Source organism: Miniopterus schreibersii, assembly GCF_964146895.1.
Source record: "Miniopterus schreibersii genome assembly, chromosome: 11".
Classification (NCBI taxonomy): Eukaryota; Metazoa; Chordata; class Mammalia; order Chiroptera; family Miniopteridae; genus Miniopterus; species Miniopterus schreibersii.
This window is the reverse complement of record NC_138111.1, coordinates 54,012,007-54,020,177: the sequence shown is the minus strand read 5'-3', so window position 1 is coordinate 54,020,177 and position 8,171 is coordinate 54,012,007. Positions and strand designations below refer to the sequence as shown.

Genomic DNA, 8,171 nt, shown 5'->3' with positions numbered 1-8,171 from the left:
GGTTCAAATCTGCTTTCATCATCTTTGTCCCGAAGAAAGTCGGTTGAGAAGCAGAGCAGGGAAGAACAGGTGTGAAATGCTAGGAAAATCCGTTTGTCCTGAACATCCACAAAGCACCAAATGACTTGAACTAGGTCTGAAAAGGTAGCGTGGGTAAATATTAAAAAAACCAACCAACAAAACAAAAACGAAAAACCAACAAGTCTAAGAAACTCATTATGCACCTTTGCTGAATTCAAATATTCCCAGATATTTTACCAAAATCTCAAGGATAAGGTAGAATTTCTACCCCTGTGGCTATTTAAAAACAAGACAAAGCTTTCATTCTTGATTTGGGTTACATGTCAACCTGCCTGGTCCTCTTGAAGCTGGCAGTACCTTTGAAAACATGGGCCAACACTCTCATTCTATAGATGAAGAAATGGAATTAAAGGTCTGGATCACATGAGGGTAAAAGGGGGACATCTGTAATATTTTCAACAATAAAAATAAAGAAACGTAAAAAATAAAGGCCTTGACCAAAATGACACAGTTAAGGACAGAGCCAGGACTGGAGGCTCCATGTTAAGATGTTCTCCGGAGCCTGTCTCTTGGGCCTTCTTTGCTATTCTCTTTTGAATTTCCTTTTGGGAACATGATCCTATAAGAAGATTTTTACACAATGGTCTTCAAGCCAGCTGCACCATGCAATCACCTGGAGCTTTATAAATTCTGATGCCCAAGCCTCACCCCATGCCCCCAAGGATTCTGATGCAATCTAGCTGGGGTGTGGCCCTAGCCTGGGACTTTCAAGAGCTCCCTTAGGCAATCCCAATATGCAGCCACCTCTGAGAGGCCCTTCCACGGGGCAAAGCATGTTGGGAATACAGCTTGCTGATAATTAAGGCAAGCTTTTGCAATGCTTTCGCACACCCCAACCTAAGCAGGTGTTCCCTGTTGAAAATTTCTATCATCTACAAGAGTGGTTCTTGCTGGCCAGCCCACCCTGGGCCCTTCTTAGCTATCGTTCTTGATCTCTCAGCCCCAAAAAGCGCACCACTGCAATCAAAATGACCATTAAAATAAAGATCCAAAAGCAAGTTTCAAACATTAAGTAAAAGCGAGAGAAGGAAATCCCTCGATTTGGACAAGTCTCCATTAGCAAAACAGAGGAAAGGGAGGCTATCTGGAGATAATTCCGGCCAAGAGTATTTGGGCATTTTCCCAGAATTACCCAAGTAATACTGCGAACAGCAAATTTATGTAGGCTAAATTATGTACAAACTGCCTAAATCGTGAGGTTGAATCAAAAGTTACCTGACTCTGGAAAGCCCGAATGCCAAAGACACTACATGCATCACGGGTTTGACTAACACCCGCCCCTTCCCCAAGCAGCTGCCTCCAGGGCCCTTCAGGAAGGAACCCTGGCCAAGCTGACCGTGAACTAGACACTCTCCCAGGGTCCTTCTGTGCCGCCTCCGAACCCGAGCCACCCACTCAGGAGAGCTCCCCAATTCCTACCTCCCCTCTGGCTCGGCTACCCTAGAGAATTGAAAAGGGGGCGTGGTGAGGGCGAGTCCTGGCGCACCGGCCACAATCCCCTTTTCCTGGCCGCTCAGGCACCCGGGAGCCCACCTGGTCCGGCGTCAGCACATCTCACAATGCTCCGCGGCGACCCGGGGACGCGGGGGCCCCTGGGGTGACGATGTCATAAGTTCACCGGTCAAGGAAAGGACGGAAGGAGGAGTGTCCCGGCGCCCGAGCCTCCGCCGCGAAGGAAAGAAGGGGCTCCGCGAAGGACCGTCCCGAAGGGGTGCGGGGTGCCGGGCTCCCCGGGAGAAGGCCGCACCCCGGCTCAGGCGCCGCCTCCTCGCCCCGACGCTGCCCCGCTGGAGGCAGGACCCCGGCGCGGGCGGGAAGCCGGGACACGGCCCCAGGAGGCTGGGCTGAGGCTCCGCGCGGATCTGACCCCGCCAGCCCAGAGCTCGCCGCGAGGGGCCGCCTCAGCCCCAACCCCGCGCCACCTGTCCCAGCCCGGGCGGCAGCGCAGTCTCAGGACGGCCCCGGGCTGGAGCGCGCGCCCCAAGCTCTAGCGCTCTCCATCGCGGCGCAGGCTCGGGGAGTGCCGGGAGCCCGAGGGACGCAGGACGCGCCGGCTGCCTACCTGTCCGGCGACCAACAGCAGGTACCAGGTGCGGAAGATGCGGACCGAGAGCGCCCAGTGCCAGGGCGCAGCCAGCCGTGCCATGGTCCCCCAGCGAGGAACAGCGGGCAGTCCCAGGCGAGGCCCCTTCTTGGAAGCTGTAGCCACTTCCCGAGCGGGCTGCGGAGGCTCGGCGGCTGCGGCCGGCGGACGCACGGACGGACGCACGGACTGCCGGCGTGAGTCTGCGGGGCAGGGCTGCGCCGCACCGCCGCTTCCTCTGGGCCGCCCTGCCGCCGCGGCGCCCGGCTGCTTTAAATGGGAGCGCGTGCGCTGGGGGTGGGGGCCTTATTTGTGAATGTGCTGCTTGTCTTGGCTCGGGATGGTTCGCGCTCCAACCCCCACCCCACCCCCAGCACCCCCTCCGGCTCCTGCCCCTCCCCTCCCGGGTCAGCCCAGCGAAGGCGGGGAGCGCAGACACCCAGCCGCCCCGGCGGCGGCCGCGGTGCGCGTTTCGGGGAGCGGGGCTACCTGCTGGCTTCTATTTATTTATTCTTTTTAAAGGGAGGGTCCGGGGCTACGCTGCTCGCTCGCGTTTGGAATGCCATCCTGCCTGCCCTGCGTGAACGCCGGATGGGAAGGGCAGGCTCTTCCAGGACGCTGGCGCTTTCTCTGGAGCAAATCCCCAGGGCCATTCGCTGTGCGTTTTCGCCTGGAATTCGGAGCCCTGGACGCCGCTCCAGGGCCTCGCAGGGACCGAGGAAGAGCCTGTGCCTGTGCGGAGGGGGCGATGATTAAGAAACTCTCTACTCCGCACAGTGGGGCAGAACTGAACGTCACCCCCCGTGCGCCTGTCCCTGGGGACCCGTCCCCCGGAGGCAGGCAGATTCTCCCAGGGAGCTTATCCGTTTTGCACCCTGAGTCTAGGGACCGAGGACTTCGCTCCAGACCAGCGGGGACCCGGGACAGCTAAGTACGGACGCAGTGAGCCAGGAGCCAGCGCCGCTCATGGGGAGCCCCAGAAATGGGTGCCGTGAGGCGGACCTCGCTGGTTGTCTTCTCGTGCCAGTGGGTTTCTGGGGGCAGGCCAGGGTGCCCCTCTTCTGGGCGTGGGCCACGCTCTTACTGCTTACACTTGAACTTTCAGGCTTCCTCCCTAACAGCAAATAAGCCTTCGTGACCTTTTCTTTGCCACTGGGACCCACGCTCATTTCTTCCTGAAAACCTGGCGCTTCGGAGCCGGTTTCCCAAAGCATCTTTATAAGAAAGCAAATACCCCACCCTTCTTCCAACGGCCTTCCAGGCCACTCCACCCTCTGGAACCTTGGCAGGGAGGCGCGCAGAGGCGGGGAGCTGGCCCCACTTCAGTAAACTCCGTACGATAAGAGGACTCAGCGCAGCGCTGGTGAAATAACTTTAGTGAAGTTCCCACGTGCAAGCACTGGAGCGAGCCCAGCAGCAGATGAAGACGCCGCCATACGCCCTAGCAACCATTCATTCGGTGCAGATTCCCAAAGCCCAGGCTGTGCTTCCACGGAGCGGCCATCGGCGACCCAGGCAGAGGTGGATCCTGCCCGTTTCAGTTGTGTAAAAACAGACCAGACACAAGCTGGCTGCTGACAATGAGAGGCGCAGTCGGGGCAGAAGTGCCTTAGGGAAAATGAATGTACTTGTGCCAGCAGCAGCGTTTGTGTCCGGAATGGGGGGGGGGGGGGGGTTGCTCTTGTATAGGACGCAGGAGCTGCTTCCCCAGATTCATCTATTTACTCAATATGTGCATATTTTTGAATTCCCAAGGTGTAAACAAAAACAAAACAAGCAAATTAGATGATAGATAGATAGATGATAGATAGATAGATGATAGATGATTGATAGATGATAGATAGATAGATAGATGATAGATTGATAGATGATAGATAGATAGATAGATAGATAGATAGATGATAGATAGATAGATGATAGATAGATGATAGATAGATGATAGATAGATGATAGATAGATAGATAGATAGATAGATAGATAGATAGATAGATGATAGATAGATATCCCTTTGATCTTAGAGTCCTAGAAGGTCAAAGTTAGAAGGTCAAAAACTTTAGAGATTTTTTTAAGGGGGCCTGAGGCCAGTTTTTCAGCTTGAATTGGTAAAGAAGAAAGGGTAAGATATTAAAAACCAAACAGAAAAAATAACAAAAACCACAGGAGCTGGAAATAGGAAAGTGTTCCTATGGAGGATTGCAAATCGCTTGACTTGCTGCCACAACGTGATCAGCAAAAGGCAATGCTGGGCTTGGTGGGGTAGTGGTCCTACAGTGGTGGGGTGGGGGAAGGAACCCGCATGGGTATGCCAGGTGGCAGGGCTGGGCAACATTAACGGAATTAAATCTTCAAACAACCCTCAGAATAGGTGCAGATCACAGATCACCCCAACTTGACATTTGAGGATCCTGAGGCTCAAGGGCTGTGCTACCAAAATTGGAATAACAACCTGCTGGGGAACACAGTAACAGAATTTCAGGATTGGAAGGGAACTCCAGCTCAACCACATACTCCAAATCTTTAAGAGCTTTTCCATCTAGTTCAATAGCCACATTTTTGTTTCCAGATGCGTGAAGAAACTAAGTCCCAGGAAAATTACCTGACTTGTCCAATGTCTCACACGTTAAGACGCAGATGAATTTATTTCTACCTCAATGTCATGAGGGAAGGGTGAGCTGCTATTCTTTGAACAATGAGTTAACAGAAGGAAACAAGAATTTAAAGCTTAGTTAACGGGGCAGTTAAGTGCAGGGTAAAAAGGAGGCAGGAAGTCCTAAAGGAAGGAGACCAACTAAGAAGATGCTGCTGTAAACCAGCCATGAGGGGATGAAGGTTCCATTACTAGAGGTGCGCCCCAGCTACTGGAGAAAAAAGTGGGTGTTGGGAAAACTAGAGAGGAAGGAAAGTATTTGTTCTATATAATATGGGAGGATGGCACCACCTTACAGCATCTTCATACCAGAGGTCCACCCCCAGAGCCTTGTGTCTGACACCAGATCCAAATATTAGCAAATTGTCTGGTTTTGTTGGTTGGTCACTGTTTGCTTACAAATCTACAGTGTCTTAAACTACTTTCCAAATTATATACATCACTGAGAGTTTAAGAAATAAATGAATGAGGTGAAAGGAAGTATTGTCATTATCCACTGAAGATCAAGTTTCCTTGATGCTGCAAAAAATATAGGGAGGATGCCTTAAAACAGATGGCTTTACTTAACAGCTTGATGACCTCACTGTGACACAAGGACTAAGAAATGTCACATTCCTCAGGTACTAGGAGTCACATGGAGTATCAGAAATCCCTAACAGGCACTGATGGCTCTTCAGATCACCCCAGTCCCAGTCTGGCCAGAGCCTCTGCTCTGAGTAACAAGCCCTTTCATCTGAGAGTGGCATCAGGAGATGTGTCTTGGCATCATGAGTCAAACCTATGAAGGAATCATTCTATTGAAACATTGAAATATATCATTCTGAGGCTAGCTCTGAGTCTAACTGTTTATCACAGTGGCACTGCTACTCCATTGGCTGCTCAGTCTGTCCCAATGCTTTCTTCAGCCCCTCTTTCCCATTTTAACCAGAATGCTGTTTTTTTTTTCCCCAGAGCTCATCCTTTCAATAACACTCTTTCCAATACCCTACACTCCCTGTGCCTTGCTCTTAACATTTCAACTCAAAAATTATCTGCTTTCTCAGTGTCTGCCCTACAGAAGCCAAGCACTGCAGGGAAAACCACACAACAGGACAGATAAGTGTCACCATAGCATAATTTCACCAGCTTCAAGTGGGTTAGCTTCCTTATTTATATGCATTTATGTATCTGTATTATTTCCCTTCAGAGGACAGATTCTAATATGTAATCATATTTTTATCCATGTGATTGATTCATCAGTATGTCTGTCCCTTTCCCACTAGGTTGTAAATTCTGTAGGAGCAGTTTGCCATTATGAATCCAATGCCTGCCCAGTCCAAATGCCTAGCACATCATGTTTGACAAAATAAGAATTGGTTGAATTAATAAATGGATGAATTCGTACCATACTTCGTATCTTTCAGTGAGCCGACCCGGACACTTAACCATCAAGTGAAACACAAACTGCAAGCTCTTTGAGGACAGACATTGTATGTCATTGACCTTCATCCCAGTTCTACAAAAAAATAAAGGACCAGCTGACCAATTAAAAGAATGGACAAAATCTGCTAATAGAACAGGAAACTCCCCAATCATGTAAATTCCTAGTCAAACTCCAAATAAAAATTCATAAGCCATATATAATTCTTGAACAGATAATAAAGCATTACAACACCCCTTCCTTCTTATAAAAAATTTAATGAAGTTTGGTATAGAGCCGATTAAGTTCTCCATTATCACCTTGAAGTCTCCCCAACAAGGAGAAATCAAAAAATAAATCATGTAATACACACAGAAATCCACCACACTACAAATCATACTTTTCATTAAATACTTAGAAACAAGAGGAAGGGGGAGGCGCACATTTGTTGCCCGGAGTTAAGATTTATCTAAATTATTTCTAGTTAGCATATCGTGTATATTATAAAATGTTCAGCAATAAAGGAACTTTCTGATAACTGGCTCAGATCCTACTTCATTCCCCTCTTGGTCTTTAACTGGCTGGAAATGCCCCTCTTGTCAGCTTTTATTTGCCTCGGTAGACAAGCAAAACACAGAGCAAAGCTGTTCAGTCAAGCAAAAGGTTCGTTTTTGACAAGCCGAATGTCACAAACTTTGTTCAAAGAAAATATACATACCTGAATTATACAGTTAAAAGTCTCCTCGCTTGAATGAAGCTGTTTCAACAATATTCCAGTCCACGGAGACATGTGGCTTCAACTATTACAAACTGTTAAATTATGTGCATAATAAAAATGATAGGAAACATAAAGTAGTATGTTTACATCTCACAGAAATGACTCAAAACCGTATTTCAAGAAAGTAAACCCTGGAAGCCAACAGTTTCACCCATTCCCTGCCCCAGTTTAATCTCTGTCCTAATTTTGTCTTTTGTATGAGCATACAGATATTTCTTTAATTTTAGCTACTGTATTTCTCAATTTTTAAGTTATAAGCATTAAGAGCAGCTGAAACGGAATGAACAGAGTTCTATAAATTAACATTGAGATGAAAATATTTAAAATTGCCTCTACTTCCTTCGAAGAGGAAACTCGGTGTCTCTCTCGAGGGTTATAACTTATCGCAGACTTATCTTTCCATTCTATAACCCTGAGTTACTGCGGAGTGTTTGAGGTCACGCTGATTTCCTGGCATGCATCTAACTGCATTCATGATAGTGTGTTAGTAATGCGCATACTTAATCTCTTGATGTTGGCTTGCGGGAGTCTCAAATATAAAATGTGACAGCATTTGTTTTTCTTACCACATAAAAAATGACATCACAAACTGTTAAGAGGTTAAACCATATATTATGGCTTCATTTCAGAGTCACCGTTTGCGTCATATGACTGCCCAACAGGGACCGAAACTAACACACTTAACATTCCTGAGCCTAATAACATATATAAGCTCCTCCGGGTGAGGCCCACTGGGTGTGGTTTTATCACACAGAAAATCTTATATAATAATAACCTTTTCAAAAAATTGTCGTTCTTTCTCCATGTGCTGAAGGATTTGTCCAAATAATACAGCAAAGGACTGCAGAGGTTATAAAGGAACCAAAAAATTACACTTAGAAACACATTAATTCTACTCATCTTCTCTGGAGACCTCGGAAACTGTTTACCTGAACTTGGCAACAATTTTTTCATAAGTCAGTCTGTCAACAATAATATTCAGTTTCCATTTTGTTCTAGCCATTATGAAAATATGTAAAAAACAGAAAAGATATATCCCCGTTCTCTGAAAACGCACAATTAAGTTTTGCAAAATGCATGTAAGAAACGTGTGTCTCCAAAACAGTTGTTCTCTGTTATTTCATACGCCCTTTGAAAACGTGGTCTCTCGTTACAGACATTTTTGTATCCCCGCCACCTGCAC

At 47.7% G+C, this 8,171-nt stretch overlaps 1 long non-coding RNA gene across 1 annotated transcript; it reads left to right on the top strand.

The window, feature by feature from the left end:
- The first annotated feature begins 1,998 nt into the window (after positions 1-1,998).
- Positions 1,999-6,180, top strand: LOC308563974. The gene is made up of 2 exons (XR_013999885.1): positions 1,999-2,361; positions 2,687-6,180. It is a non-coding gene; the product is annotated as an uncharacterized lncRNA (long non-coding RNA).
- The last annotated feature ends 1,991 nt before the right edge of the window (positions 6,181-8,171 follow it).